We start from the raw sequence: 16,288 nt of genomic DNA on the forward strand, positions 1-16,288 counted from the left end.
TATCTGAGCCTACAGCCAGAGCAATCAGGAATAAGTGCTATCGGCACTAATGTCACACAGATCTAAAGTGTCTCTGTTGTTCAGTCCTGATGATCAGCGGAGTGTTCAAGGGTTTCAGAAATCCTCAACATCAAGTCTTTAAAATGAGCTTTCAGCCTTTTAGGTGCAGTGATATGATTCATATGAGTCATGTGATTTACAGGAAGTGTTGCAGGAGCTGCATGCATTGCAGACAATTTGCTGACGCTTGCTTTTTCCATGTCTTCTCTGTGGGTGTTTCTTTGTCTTCACTGTAAACAGATCTACTGAGAGACTCCTGCACTGATGTTTCATAGGACAGTCCAAACAGTCTCACTGGTTCTTCATGAAGAACAAAGATTTGCTCTCTGTGGCTCCAACACAACTTAAAGATAAATCACTGACAGATTGGAAGTTTGTCTCTACCGATCCACCCTTTTTCTTTGAAACCAGTTGAAGTTCGTTTCCTGTAACTGCAGTAAGATTACATATGTGGTTAAATGTAGGTGGTTAGGTTCTGTTCTGAGTACTAGGATGTGTCTGTTAAAACAGGATGTCAAAGTGAAATGAGTCAGTTAGATCAGCGTTGTGGCATCAGCGAGTTCTCCCACAGATTAACTTGTTACATTCTATTATTTTTTTATTGTTTACTTTTTTTAACTGCTCATGTTAAATAAACATAAAGGATAGGTTCATCATAGTGTCCTGATACATGCTCAGTCATCCAGGTAAGGAAATCCAAAAAAGTTGACTTCAGTCGTCAGTGGCCTGAAGAAGTCACTTGGATGAGTGATGATATTTTTCTCCAAATGAAAACTTTACGTCCAGATGAACAGAATCAACTTCCTGGGACTTTATCAGGTTTTTCTTGACCTACAGAAAGAGCAGATGGATTATACCAACCTCACACTTTTTTATCTTTGTATGGATTTTTTTTCCATCCTGATGATCAGAAGAGAGTTTGAGGATTTAACAGGTCTCCATACAACAACAGTAAGTGTTTGCTGTGTTTTTCTAAAATCATTTTCAGTCTTTTAGGTAAAAAGTTTCAGTTGTCATGGTTACAGTTCAGTTAACATCACGCATAAAAAATGTTTTAACAGAAAAACTGTTTAAAAAAAGAGTCAGACTTTTAGATGAAACTAAGAGTCAGATCAGCAGAAATGTAGAAAATGGAAATGTCTGCTGTAACTACGTCACTCTGCTCCACTTTGATGTTTGTCATGTTTGTCTGTGCAGCTGAGATGAGTGTCACTCTGATTAAATAGTTAACAATATTCCTCAAAGACTTATTTTCATATTGATTCAGTTTGTCTGTGTGTGAAGGAGACACAAGGCTGGGTGGGGTCTGTGTGGACCTAATGTCTGTTGGTGTAATCCAGCTGTGACAGAGGCAAAGAAGTGTAATGTGTGTGTCAGTGTGATGTCATTACACAGCTACAAAGCTGGTTGGGGCAGGAGACTGAAGCTGTGAGCCTGAAACTTACTGTCAGAAACAAACATCTGCTTCAAAGACTGGAACACAAACTGTTCATACATGACGACTGACACATGAGAGGTTCTGATTAGTTCTGTGGAGATTGTTCAAGATCTGAACACTAAAACTTTCTTTCAACTATGTCGCTTATTTCCAAATGTCCTACGGTGTGCCCCGTCATTATGTCACTCTGACGCGGCTTCTGTTTTAGAAGTCGGGTGTGTCTGGCTGGTTGAAAGAAAACGTTCTTTTTTTTACATTTTAAACTAAAATTTAAACTAATATAGTTAGATTTTAACCCAGGTTCTGCCAGTGAAAATACCAACAGACTCAGACATTTAGAACAAACTAAATCAGAACAGCGATAACACGGAAATGTTTGCTGTGACTGCATTGGTGTTCTCGACTTTGCTGTTTGTTTTTGTTTTGTTTGTCTCTGCAGGTGAGGTTTTATAATTTACTGTTATACAATATTTTCTTGTGTGATAAACAGTTTGCAGTAGAGTCATTATCATATGAGTTCAGTTTGTTCGTATGTGAAGAGACTGGGTGGACTCACTCAGTCTGATAAAGTCTCTTTCTTGTATATTATGCATGTTAAATTCACTTTTAAAGACATTATTTCATTTATACTCTTTGAAATCACCTCTTTTTGGTGCTTCACACTTTTTTTTCTGGCTGCCTGCTGTTCTATCTATCTATGTGTCTGTACGACACAAAATGGTGGATCGAGCAGTTGAGATCTGCAACTTTTGGCTTTATTTAAACCTTAAATTAAAACTAAAGGAGTCAGGTTGTCAGATTTTATTATCCGCTGAAAACACCAAAAATGGTTTTATATATATATATATATACATATGTATAAAGCGATCTAAGTGTCAGCTTAGCAGAACTCGAGAACACGGAAATGTCTACTCCAACTGCGTCACTCTGCTCGATGCTTAACAGCTAGAAACTTTCCATCTGAGATAGGAAAAGTGTCTTAGAAATGAGTCCCATAATAATCAGTATTGCAGATTTGTTTTCTTTGTGTTCAGGCTGTGATCAGCTGACCTGCTGCTGCTTCTGATGCTTTTCTGCTCTTTGCTGATTTTAACAGCTACAATCTGCAACATATAAGCAGGAGTTACAGGAGCCATCATGGCTGCTTTCTGATGTGCATGTACAGAATATTTAGTCAATGCAGTGTTTTCAGGGGAAAAACTTTTAATGATTAAGTGATTCTGTCCTGTCCTGTAGGACCTATGAATACAGAAATTATTGTTTTCATTTGCTCTCTCCCTCTCTTTCTCTTTCTCTTTCTCTTTCTCTCTCTCTCTCACACACACACACACACACACACACACACACACACACACACACACACACACACACACACACACACACACACACACACACTTTAATCCAAACTACCCACAAACACTTTGTGTGTTTGCTTGTATTTGTTGATCTGTTTGAAATGTTTAATTTAAAATTAGCAGGTACTTGAAAAAAAAATGCTCCAATCATTTATGAATTTCCCATCGTGTGGCACACTTGGTACAGTCCAATCAGCACTTCCTCTATTTTTTGTGTTTTGCTTTCTGGAGCTTTTTTTTTTTTTGTTCAACGGACCAGTAAAAGAAATCATTTTTATATAGTTTTGATCAGTAAGTTTTGCAATATACTGTACTTTTATACTTTTATAAACATTGACAGATAATATTGTTTCTGATTGACTGCTGTAGAAGTCAACAGTTGTACTTTGACCTTTAACCTCTCTGCTCTGTGCTGTTTTCCTCTTTCAGGCCAGAAAATCATCACAGCTGAATCTGGACAGGACGTCACTCTGACATGTCGAGCTCCAAACAACAACAACATAGTGGTAAAGTGGAGCAGAGCTGACCTGGGAGATGAATATGTTCTTTTGTATCGGGATGATCTGTTTGTTCCAGACGACCAGCATCCATCATTTGAGAACCGGGTGGATCTGCAGGACAGACAGATGAAGGATGGAGACGTTTCTTTGATTGTGAAGAATGTGACGATTAATGACACTGGAACATACGAGTGTCGTGTCGTCCAGGAAGTGGGAGGACCTATGACTCTAATCAACAGCACCGACCTGGTTGTCGTTCCTCCAGGTGAGTGAGTAGAGTTGAGTGTGTGTGTGATCAGAGGTGAAGCTGCTTCCTGGTTGTTGATGTTTGTTTCTAAAGATGTTGTTGATGAGACTTTGTAGAAAGCAGCTGGTCTGAGTGATGTGATCAGAGTGCAGTAGATAATGTCTGACAGCAGTTTGAAGAGGAAATGGATTCTGTTCTGTTCTTCACTCATCACCTACCTGACAGCTGACACCTCACACCTGTTTCTCACCTGCAGGTCAGACAGGAGGAGACACAGAGGATGGAGGGAAGGAGGATGGATCTGTTGGACTGATCGCTGGTCTTTCAGTTTCTGCTGTGTTTATTACTATTGCTGTTGGTTGTTTTTTGATCTACAATAAAAATAAACAACAGCAGAGTCAGGGTTAATTCCAGCCTGCTGTTGGACTGTAACCTGTTTGAAATGTCAGCTTACCTGTGATTTCTTTGAAATGTCTCAGAGTTTTTCTCCTGCTGCTGTTCAGACTCTCAGACTGTCAGTGAACATTCAGGTACAGACAGATGATCTGATCATCCAGGGGCCTGTTCTTTGTACCTCGCTAAGTAAGGTAGCTGGATTTGATTGTTGACGATCTCGCGTGATCTTGGATCGTTCGGTTCTCCGAAGCTCATCCGGGACTTGCTGTCATAGCAACAGATCCGTAAGCGTAAACCTGCTCGGGAGCAGGATTACTTTATGTAAACAGGATTAGATCGCGGCGTATATTGCGGGATAGACAGGATCCTTTAGCTCAGCGCAACAGTGTGCTCATAGAGAGATATCGATTTTCCCGTGAGGGTATTATTCACTTAACCAACTTGTTGACGAGGGGGTGCAAGACCACCACCTGTCTTTTTTTGCTCTGCCCTTTTCTTGGTTGCTGTTATAAACAAACAAACAGATTATTTCAGGGTCTCTTTCCAAGAGACGAAAAGCAATATAAGTGATAAATATTACCATTCTGTAGAATATTCTTATATTTCCCTTTTACTTGTTCCCATGTTCTAGTGGGTCCTGTCGTGGCTCTAATGTGAAAGAGGATATAATGTAATATAATATAATATAGTGTGATATGATAAATCTACGGCGCAATATGGCAGCCTGGCTTCTGTCAGTCTGCCCCAGGGCAGCTGTGGCTACAACTGTAGCTGCCTCCACCAGTGTGTGAATGTGAGAGTGAATGAATAGTGGCATTGTCATGCGCTTTGGGTGCCTTGAAAAGCGCTATATCAATCCACTCCATTATTATTGTTATTATTAAATTACTTACGAGTTTAATTTGTCAGCAACTTTCTGCCAGCCCTCTCTCCTTGCTTTTGCAGCCTTTGCAGTGTTCCCTTGCGTTTTAATTAAACTCTGAAACTCCTGAAATCCCTCACTCAGGAGTTCTTGCTCTGCTGCCGAAAAATACCGAGCGCGCTCCTTCGACATTTGCGCCGACCAATCAGAGGGTTGCCGATCAATGTTTCTACTCTCGATGCGTAGCCCCTTTTACGACACCCAGTGATCTCACATTACTTCATCCAGCTGTACTAATCGTCAACAGCAGGTGTGTTCGGGGAACCGGATTAGCGAGCTCAAAGTTAGCGCGATGATTTGATCTTGGATGTAGTAAGCGACGTACGAAGAACGGGCCCCAGGAGACAGACATTGGTTTGATGATAAATTTCTCTGATTATCATCAAACCTGTTCAGACTGTGTCAGTGCGTCTCTGTGCTGTCTGTCAGAGACTCTGTGAAATACAGTGTTTGTTCATCTTCACAGTCACCTCTTCTGTGGAAACATTTCGGAAAGCTCTACCTTCCCCCTCAGACACTTTATTTTTTTTTTGTTTGTTTTTTACCTGGCAGGGGCAGATCTAGAAGGGTGGCATGGGATGGCAAGTGCCACCCCAGTTTTCCATATGACAGTGTTGTTTATTGAAATAAGATAGCATTAACACTTTGAGCGTAGTTACAGTCAACAGTGAATATAAATGCTAAAACTGAATATATTGCATAGTGTTTTTTCTAAGGACAGCGCGAAAACAGTAAAGAAAGAAAAAAAAGCCACCTCTTTCCTATTGGTGGAAAAATGCGCCATGTCGACCATTTTTTTTTAAAAAGTCAACACGTGGGATTTGGTTGTTTAGGAAGAGGGAAAGTTTTTGGAGCGACGGTAACGGCAGCGAGACAGAGCGAGGGAGGGAGAGAGTTTTTAGATGTGGGAGATTTGTGACGTTTAGTGTGGAGTGTATACTTAGTGTGTTGTGTAGTCGTTATTTTGTTTTGTGTGTCACTGAGGGCACTAATGAATGTCACTAAGGCACATTTGCAATGTAAACACTGAGTAGAAAGTTTTATGATACACCTCCTGTTGTCAGGCCTGCAGGTTTAATACTCAATACTTGAAATGTGCAATTCACTTGTATTTTTATTTTTATTCCTATTTATTCTATTTATCCCCTTCGTATATTTTATTTATATTGTCTCTGTATTTATATATATGTGTGTGTGTGTGTATATATATATATATATAAAAAAAAAAAAAACACCCAGCACGCCCCTGCGGGCGGTTTATCCTTCAAGCTCGGGTCCTCTACCAGAGGCCTGGGAGCTTGAGGGTCCTGCGCAGTATCTTAGCTGTTCCCAGGACTGCGCTCTTCTGGACAGAGATCTCCGATGTTTTTCCCGGGATCTGCTGGAGCCACTCGCCTAGCTTGGGAGTCACCGCACCTAGTGCTCCGATTACCACGGGGACCACCGTTACCTTCACCCTCCACATCCTCTCGAGCTCTTCTCTGAGCCCTTGGTATTTCTCCAGCTTCTCGTGTTCCTTCTTCCTGATATTGCTGTCATTCGGAACCGCTACATCGATCACTACTGAATAGGATGAGGGACCTATGGATATATATATATATATATATATATATATATATATATATATATATACATATATATATATAATATTCTGTAACTCTGTAACTTCTGTCGGTGCTGTGCTTTTTTGGAAATCGAATTTCCCAGAGGAACCCACCCGAGGGATTAATAAAGTTCTATCTAATCTAATCTAATCTAATCTTATCCCTGTGCTGTTCTGTCTTTTGGTGGACAAACTTTTTTTACTGGCACACATCACTTGTGGGGCATCTTATTGTGACACCTGATTGTTCTCTCATTTTAGTTTTAGTAATATTTTTAAGTGGTTGTAGAAAATGAAAAAAAAATGGCAGGTGTAGTGGCTGCATTTTTAGATAAATAGTTGTATATGTTTACAAAATGTACAATTTATATTTGCAATTCAAGTTATAAAAATTTACTCAACATGTCTGTGTGGTTTTTTACAGTAAAAAAATACTACTAGGATTTTAAGTTCTTTGTGTGATTTCAGATCAGTAACACTAATGCAGTATGTCAGTGAAAAAAAAACAACTAAATTCAGTTGAGCTGAAAAGAATGAAACCAAACGAGGCAAGGGGAAAAAATAAAATGAAACAATTTGAGGGTGAAATACAAACGTAAACTCAAAAGGAGTCAGAAATGGTCAGTTGTATTTCAGACCTCAGAGGGTTAATCCAACAAATCATGAAAATTTTGGTTTAAATTTTTGTTCATGACAGTGCAGATTTCTGACATTTTGTGTAATTTAAGCTGTAACAATGTGACTGTTTTCTAACAAAAAACAGTGAAACTTAAGTTAGACTTGTGTTTGTAAATGATACACCCCATGTTGTGTAGCTTTCTGGATTTTATACTTATTGGGCTACATATTTATTATACAGGCTATAGAGTACATAGAATCAAAACTCACATGTTTTATGTTAACTAAAGTGTGTAATTATGTGGGCTACAGACAATAATTACGTTATAGACTATATTTATATGAAAAACATGTATAATTACTGCATTTGAATCATTATAACCACATGTAACCACCTGCATATGTGTTTGAAAAAAAGGCTTTTATTTTGCCACCCCATTTGATTTCTTTGCCACCCTCATGCCACCCTAAGACAATTTCTCTAGATCCGCCCCTGGAGGGAACTACTTCCTCGTACACCTTTCATAATCATGTGTGAAATACGGCTGTATAAATGTGTCGCAGCCCATTGGCGTGCACACTCACAACAATGGTTGAGCATAAATGGAGTGGACATATTTTTCCTCTAAAGAGGAGGAGAGGACTGCATTATTAAGTGATAAGAACAAGTAATCTGATGTCCTGTAATCATTATGATGCTATAATTTGAGACAAAATAAAAGATACAATGAATAAAATACATTTTTGTACAGAGTATCGAATCAGTATCGTTGATACCACCCTGAACTCTTTGAGGCCTTTTTTTCTTTTTTCTCTTCTGTTGCTATTTATTATAGTAGACTTATATGTTCAGTACTTATGTTTTACTATTTCTGCATTTTGTTAACCTGAATTACACATAGGCCTGTGTGTTTAACACAGGTTTGGAAGGAGAAGCTAAACCTGTTAATGTTAAACCTGCATTCTTTCTAATGACCAGCAGGGGGTGACTCTGTTCTTTTACACGTGATTGCAGTGAAAGAACAGAGCCACTTAGGGTTGCCAACTCCCTGAAAAATAAATAAGGGACACCTCGTGGCCAGGGCCGGGCAACCCAGTTGTCTTCACCCTTCCCAGTGTGGTAGCTCTTTTTTTGTGTGTGAAATTATTTTTTAACCATTTGACTTGAACTTGATTTAAGCAGATGCATATTCTTTGTGATATGACCATATGGGAAACAAATGATCATTTAGCCATTTATTTTTAGCTCAAAATGACAACATTAACACAGTAAAACAGGTCTCTCTCTTAAACAGAAGCCTGTCATGCTTAACTTTTGAGAATATAAGTAAATCTTTCTTTAAAAGAACTCTGTCCTGCTTAACTTAAAATTATATAAATTAATAGAAAACAATGGAACGAAAAATATTCTTGTAACAGTGCACATTTAGTGCATTTAGTACAGTTGGCTTCAGTTGAGGTATTATTTCAGCTTTTCTAAAGCTAATCAGCTGCTCCTGTTTGTAAACCCACTTGTTCCCATGATTACACATCTTAACTCATCATCATTATTCATCTATGTATTACTTTTATGTATTAGTGATCTATTTGTTGTAATCATCTATCCTTGCAGTTGTTTATTACACAAAATAAATTATATTATTACACTTCTGGCCACATAGCGCTGATATTCACTGCACATGCCCATATTAACCTTAACCAGAGGGTTTTAAAAAAACAAACCAGTGTTTACATACCATATCTGCTTCTGCCATGGCCTGGCGGACAAAAAATTGGTAAAGGGTTCCCCGAGCTTTCACGCCCCTCATGTTCTTCATGTGCCCACCACTAGAAGCATGCCTATGGAAAAAGTGCGCCAGCACACAGTGCAGTGCGCTTTATAGTGCACTTTTCCAGCCAGGTGTTTTCCTTTTCCCATTCCTCCCTGTACTTTTGCAGCCTTTTCTTTTCTTTCTCTGAGCGAACAAACATTGCTGCTCTAATGCTGGGCTTACACTGTGCAATTTTTGGCCCATTTTGAGCCGATTTTTGAGTCGTGCGACCGATTTGGTGATCGGCCCAATTTTGGCCTTCATCGTGCGTCGTGTAGTATACGTGGGGTAACGAGAAGCGATTAACACCTCACGACCAGCTCCTGATCATCAATCGCTCGTGAGGGTGTCACCGCAGCTGCTCACGCGCAAACACGTAAACGTTGGTGAAAAAGACGTTGCAGCACAGCTGTGCAGCGTGTGATCTGGACACAAGCGATGGAGGCACAACTTGTAGAACTTTGGAAAGCTCATCCGAGCCTTTTCCATGTGGCATCACAAAATTATCACGACCACAACAATCGTGAAAATAGTTGGATTTACATTGCTGCTCAATCACAGCTGCCTGATCAATGTTTTTCATTAGCAATTTAGCAAAGTTGATGGTGGTGGTGTGTCTGTGTGAGTGAAAGACAGAGAGAGCGAGCGACAGATTTTCTGTTATAACCTTCATTTTATGGACGCACAGTGTGCCGTCCGAGACTTGCACCGCAGTGTCGGCGTTTGTTTCCCTGTTGGCCATGCTTGTTGTTGTGGTCATCGGTTGTCTTCCGGTATTTTCTCCGTAAGCGACCTTTCCTCAACCAATGAGATGAGCGGTAATCTGACTTGTCATACTCGAATTGTCATAAGTGTGCTGTCAGCTCATTGGTCACAAAGCAGGAGAGGGGCTGGGAATTATGTTTTCAAACAAAGTGTTAATTCCATTAAAAGTTATAGACTACTTTTGATTCTCACTGTATTACGGGACAAAGTGCGTCCCTTATTAGCTCAATACGGGACGTGTACTTTTGTTTCTAAATACGGGACGATTCCGTTTTTTAAGGGACGGTTGGCAACCCTAGTTTCACAGCAGATGAGTTCAGATAAGAAAACAGCCATAGTTGTTATCGCTTAATCTCTTTACTGTGCCACTTTACAAAAAAGAAGAATGTTTTGCAATAGCTTTAGTGCAATAACATAAAAGCAATGCAGTTGTTGTGCGTGTAGTAATTTGGATGTGTTTCATTCTACAGAGACGGATTCAGTGGTAGTCTACCAAGGAGGGAGAACTGAAGACGTCAGTTATGGCCAGACAGCCATCAGAACAAAGAGTCCCAGGTACAGCTGCTCTTTATCTTTAACTTAGGACAGAAACAAGCTAGCTGCTCATCCTGTTGCCATGCTAAGCTAACCACATCCTGGCTCAACCTCAAACCGCATCCCAGTTCACACTTAATCAGTCTGAACTGGGAATGTTTGTGATGCAGAGAGGTGGAGACTGGAGGTCTTGATTAAACTACAAAGCTTGTAATCATGTTTCCTGTTGTTTGAACTGTGTATGTTTGTGTTCAGACTTTAAACCAGAGCCAGACGTCGTCTACTGTTCACTGAAGTAGTCCACCAGTCCAACCACTAACGTCCAGCTGCTGGTCTCTAACTGGTTCATCCCAGCACCTCAGACTAGAGGACATCCACATGTTACAGAGATTTTTATAAGTATTTTCATCTTGGTTGAAAAAGCTAAAAATCACCAAACGAAACTTTTTTGTGTTTCCTGGATTTCTGCAACATCAACAAATTTTCGCTCTCACTTGCATTTCTCACGTGGGTCTCTGGGTTTCTAAAATACGTCCTGTGGAAATTTTGATTTGTTGCTGTTTTGTTGTGGCTAACCGACACCCACCTGTCTGCAGAATACAGTGAAAACCAAAGAGCTGCAAACAAAAAAACAGGATCATCATGCTTTGGTTAGAGCAGCTTCAGTACAGTAAAGGTGTCTGTTTGATGTCAAAGACTTTTTTCTCACCTTGAAACCAACCAGCAGCAGCTGACACAGAAATTTTTTTTTTACAGAGCTGAATGGTTTTGGTTTCTGCTAAACTTGAAGCTCATTAATTTGTGACTCTGACGACTTCTTGACTTTTGTCACACATGTATTTTAAACTAATTTCAATATTGAACAAAGATAACCCAAACCTGGAGTGTTTGTTAACCTTCTGACAAATGTAAAAAAAAGAAAAAGAAAGACAGAAATGAGATACCAGTGTGTGTTTTCGTTTGTTCCATTTTTATTATTTTATTTTCGAAATTTATGAACAATGTTTTTTTTTAATCCTGAAGGAAAATGTCCCATCATCTGTTTGTACCAAGCTGAAACATGCTTGGATTGTGCAGCAGACCACTGATCTGAAACCCACCAGCAGGTCCGTCTCTGCCCAGCCCCAGGCTTCAACAGGACTTAGGAGGCCAGGGACGACCTGAGCCGCCCCAGTGTTTTGGCGCTGGATCACCGCATCTGACTGCTGGTTAGGGACTCTGTCTCCCGTCTTTCAGCCCTGTTAACTCACCACTGGACTCCTGCCCTCCAGAGGGGCTCTTCATTCCTGGCCTTTTCAGTGGACAGGTTCTGTCTCATACACTTTTGAAGTGTGAGATGGAAAACTTGACTTATTTGGCTGTGGCTACAAAATACACATTTTCTGAACGCAGAAAACAAAGAATAAACAAAGTGCACTGAGATGCTTGAGAACAGGAAATGTGTGTTTGAGAATGAATAGTTTTAGTTTTTATTTTATAGTTTATTTATAGTTTTTATTTCTGAATAACACGACATGGTGGAAGTGTTTGCATGATATTTATTGTTTCCCATCTCTGTTCTTTCTTCAAAATTATCTAGCGCAATGTTTGATTCTGTCCTCATGATGGCACTGTTGTTTCATTATTAAAATTGTAGGACTGCAGAGGTATAACAGTGTTTTAGAAGTGAACTGCACAGCCCCAAGTATTCATCCAAGTCATTGGATCCAAGTGTTCCAATCACTTCCATAGTGACAGGAGTGTAAAACTTCCTCTCTACTAAATATTCCACAGTCAGCTGTTAGTGGTGTTATTACAAAGTGGAAGTGAATGACAGCAACTTAGCCATGATGAAGTTTGCCATATAAAATCATGGAATGTGGTCAGCACAAACTTTCTGCAGAGTCAGTTGCTACACATAACCAAGCTTCATGTGATCTTCAGATTAGCTGGAGAACAGTGCATAGAGAGCTTCATGGAATGGGTTTCCATGCCCGAGCAGCTGCATGCAAGCCTCACCAAACTCAGTGAATGGATCATATGCAGTGGTGTAAAGGATGCCACCAGTGGACTTATTGTTACTGTTATTGTGCTCTATAATAATAACACCACAAAGACAGACAGGAGAATGAGCTTTAGGAGTCCATGCACATTTAAAGAGTCACTGTGTCCCCTCAGCTGAATGCTACTGACACCCTTCAACGAATATGCTTTGAATTATGTTCAACTTTTTGGTAACAACTTTAATACCCCTGGATTAGTGGCTGGAGCCCAGCCTAAGTTTATTGTTCCAAGATAAAAATGTACGTTCTGTTGTTGCAAAGTGGGAACAACAGAAATTCAGACTAGGTTACAGAGTGAGGTCGTTCATGATTCAAGATTCGTTATTTGTCACGTGCGTGGTTACACAGGCATAACACGCAGTGAAATGTGACGTGATACTCTCCTCGACTGTGCAAAGAAAAAAGAGAGAGAAGACAGATCTTTATATACAGGGAATGGATATATACAAAGAGGAAATTATGTGCAGCAAGTGGGTGGGTCATGTACATTATATAAATAGAAATAAAATAAAATGAAACAATCTGGAAATTTACATGGTCGTTGCATGTTGAGGTAGCATGAAACTGCTGAATGAGTAGCTGCAGAGCTCAAAACACCAACACAAGAGTGCTGGGACCTCACAAGGTTGGGTTTCTTTTTTTTTTCTCTTTTTTTTCTCTTTCTTTCTTTTTTTTCTCTTTTTTTTTTTTTTTTTTGTGTCCCGTTTGGATCTATAGCCATCAGAATTGTTGTCTTAAGGCCAAGAAAGATGCCAAGCGGATTTATTTTACCAAGTGGATCATCATGGCCTTGCCATATTGGTCCATTTGATTGACCTTTATTATAATTATGAATTTATTTTATTTTCAGTTGCTACAAACGGGACAGACATGACTGGGGGATAGGACAGGGAGAAAGAATGAAAGAAAGAGAGGGAGAGAAAGAAAACCAAAGGGGAGAAGAGACGGTGAGAAGGGGGGAAGAAAGAAAAAACAAAACAAAACACCTGGGTCACCTGTATGGAGGAAAAAAACAGAAGAGAAAGCAAACAACAAAGAACAACATAATAAAAAAAAACCCAGCACCATCACAAAAAATTAGCTAGCAGTAGATATCAGTAGATACTAAATATTAAACGCTATTGTGCAGCACGCAAGATAGAAAGCGCACAATGTGCTTTGAGGCAGCAGCCAAGAAAGGTGTAGTCCGCGTCTGTGAACACCCGTGTGTACACCTGTGTGCATACCTGTGTGGATCAGCATGCTTGTATTCCAAAGGTTTCTCCATGTAACGATCTGCTAGGGAGTGTGGGGGGGCCACAGCCCCGTCCCCCAGGGCATGAAGCAGGTATGGAGGAGATCAAAACTCCAGACATCCAGAGGCCCCAGAGTACAAGGACCCGAGGAGGACCACCAAAGGGGGAGGAACCGTGCCACCCTCCTGGGAAGAGCTGAGTAGGGCCCCAAACGAGAGGTCACCCAGCAGCTACGGAGCAGAGGCCAGAGGGGGTTGCAGTGCCGTGCCCGTGGGCTCTGCCGGCAGCCAGCTGTGCCAGAGAGGACCAAGCTTCAGGCCCAGAGGCCTGAAGGCACCCCACCCCCCGGAAGGAGCCCAGTCGGGCCACAGGCGCCAGGCCCCGCCAATCGGCCACCAGGAGTGAGCCAGTACATACATGAGCGCCCAGCCCCAGTCGACAAGGACCACCAACACGCCAACGTCTGAGGGCATCAGCGACCAGCAGGGAGTGTGGTGAGGGGAGATAGGCCTCTGTACTTTAGAGGGCCTGAGATGTACCCAGAGAGGTTGAGTCTAAGACCCAACCTGACATATAGACACAGACGAACAGGCGCACGCGGACACAAACGTGCATTCCCACCCCCATAGACACAACCAAATACTCGGCACTCACCCAACGTGTAGACAGACACAAATACACACTGCACAGACAGTCGCACTCCCCAAACATACTCTATATACCAGGTCCAGGTACCCCTGCCCCCAGAGGGGCAAGCCGCACCTAGACCCAGGAGATGTAACCCTTCTCTCTGGGGTGGAGGCAAGCGGACCACCTCCTTATCTGCAGTAGCAGGGAGGCCACGCACCCCAGACCGCAGTCTGACGGCCAGCACCTCCTCCCAGCCCCCCAGCCCTGACGGCTAACAGAACCGGGGTGAGTGAAGACCCCAAACCTCCCTCCGCCCGCTCATATGTTGCTGTGTGCTGTTCTAAAGTGCATTTAAAACTCAGGAGAGCAGCACGGCTCCTCCCGAAAACCCTTAGTGTCTATGTGCCTTTAAAATTGAGGGTAGGGCACCAGCGCCAGAGGTGGGTTGGAGTACACCGACCATCCTCTGGATGCTGTAAAACGTGCCCACCCCCAAGGCCCTATATGTGTGTGTTATGTGAGAGTGTGAGTAATGTGGATGTCTAGCTTGCAGAATAAAATTGAGGCACAGGCGGCCAGAAGGGGACAGAGGGGGAGTGCCTCCCCTGCACCCTGGTGAAGTACCTGCACCCCAAGCCCTGCGTGTGTGGGTGGGTGTGGTAGAGCGGGAATAGGGAGGCAGCTGAGGATGGGGAGGGAATAAAGGGAGGGGCCAGCTCCCCCACTGACCCCAGTAGGCACCCCCACATTCTGGAACCCACCAGGGAAAGGGGGCCCAGGCCCATCCGGACCGGGGCCCGCAGCAGCAGCACCGCTCAGCCCCACAGAGTCCGGGGCAGCCCACCCGACTCCACCCCAGAGAAAACTGCACCCACCCCATCATCCAATCATCTCCCAAACTACACAAGACAACCCACCCGCCCACAGCTCCCGCGACACAACACCCAGGACCCAAGCCCCCAAGGCCCAGCCAGCACCCCAGACCGGGGGCGGAGCATCCCCAGACTCCCAAGCCTCCACGCCCATCCTGGACCCACCCAGGGGCAGCCAGGCTACCAGACCAGTAACCAACGTCCGCCAGCACAGACCCTCCCCCATCTCCGTTGTACGCAGCCACAAGGAAAACACCATCTAAGAGCCACCAGAGCCCCTAACCAGGTCATGGCCACATCCCCCGGGCTGAGCCCTCCAGGGAAAACGTCCCTAGGGACTCCCCAGACGCCCTGAGGCCATCCCTGCCCCCATATCAACCACAATAGCGAAGGCAGGACCAAACCATGACCCCCCACCCCCACTAGGTGATGAAGCCGATCAAAGGAGCCCAAAGGGATTGATCAAATGTGATGGCAGAGGCTGTATCAAGACTAATGTGATCTATTAGATGGTTTCTATATTGGTTAGAATTAAGATTATTTTTACCTTTCCAGTTAATGAGGACATTTTTCTTGGCAATGCATAGGGCCGTAAAAACAACGTAGGCTGTGTTTATTTAGACCTCATCCAAGTTGCCCAGCAAGCATACTAAAGGGGAGGCTGGAATGTCACATTTCAGACACTTTGATAAGTCTTCACATATCTCACGCCAAAACTTCTGAACTGGTGGACAGAACCAAAGAGCGTGGATGTAATTGTCCGGTGTATTTGCTGTGCAGTGTGAGCAGTTGTTGGAAGGCGTATAGCCCATCCTATGACCAGTATAGTGCACTCTGTGTAATATTTTGTATTGTATTAATTGCCTCCTTCACAATATGGTGAAAAGTCAAAGGTGTTATCAGATCAGACTCACCTACTGCCATCTTTTGTGCTAGTGGAAAGGGTTTTATTTGTAGATGTGAATGTTTTATTATGCAGGCACAAACAAAAGAAACCACAGCCTGTTTTAATTCCCATGTTTTACATGCCAAAAAAACCAAAAGTCATCATGCCTCAGCAAGTCAAAAAATGAGGTAAATGCAACTTGAGATGAACTACAACAAGCGACATGTAACAGCGACTCTGTGAAGCACATCATGATAAATGAATTCATATGAAGAAGCTGTCAGGCTTCATCAAATGCAATATAAAAAAAACCCCATCTCAGTCATTTGCATTCACAGCCTCACTGCTGTGGTATGTAGCTTGTCTGTACGCGT

The 16,288-nt window shown here is 42.3% G+C and overlaps 2 long non-coding RNA genes across 2 annotated transcripts; both read left to right on the top strand.

Annotated features, from left to right (window-relative positions):
* Positions 1-283: 283 nt before the first annotated feature.
* LOC145425726 (uncharacterized) lies at positions 284-8,420 on the top strand. Its single transcript, XR_013906458.1, has 3 exons — positions 284-1,011; positions 3,283-3,618; positions 3,857-8,420. It is a non-coding gene; the product is annotated as an uncharacterized LOC145425726 (long non-coding RNA).
* A 900-nt stretch (positions 8,421-9,320) lies between these two features.
* LOC113018013 (uncharacterized) lies at positions 9,321-13,276 on the top strand. Its single transcript, XR_013906457.1, has 2 exons — positions 9,321-10,270; positions 10,505-13,276. It is a non-coding gene; the product is annotated as an uncharacterized LOC113018013 (long non-coding RNA).
* The last annotated feature ends 3,012 nt before the right edge of the window (positions 13,277-16,288 follow it).

The sequence above is a fragment of the Astatotilapia calliptera genome, chromosome 3, assembly GCF_964374335.1.
Source record: "Astatotilapia calliptera chromosome 3, fAstCal68.1, whole genome shotgun sequence".
NCBI classification, from domain to species: domain Eukaryota; kingdom Metazoa; phylum Chordata; class Actinopteri; order Cichliformes; family Cichlidae; genus Astatotilapia; species Astatotilapia calliptera.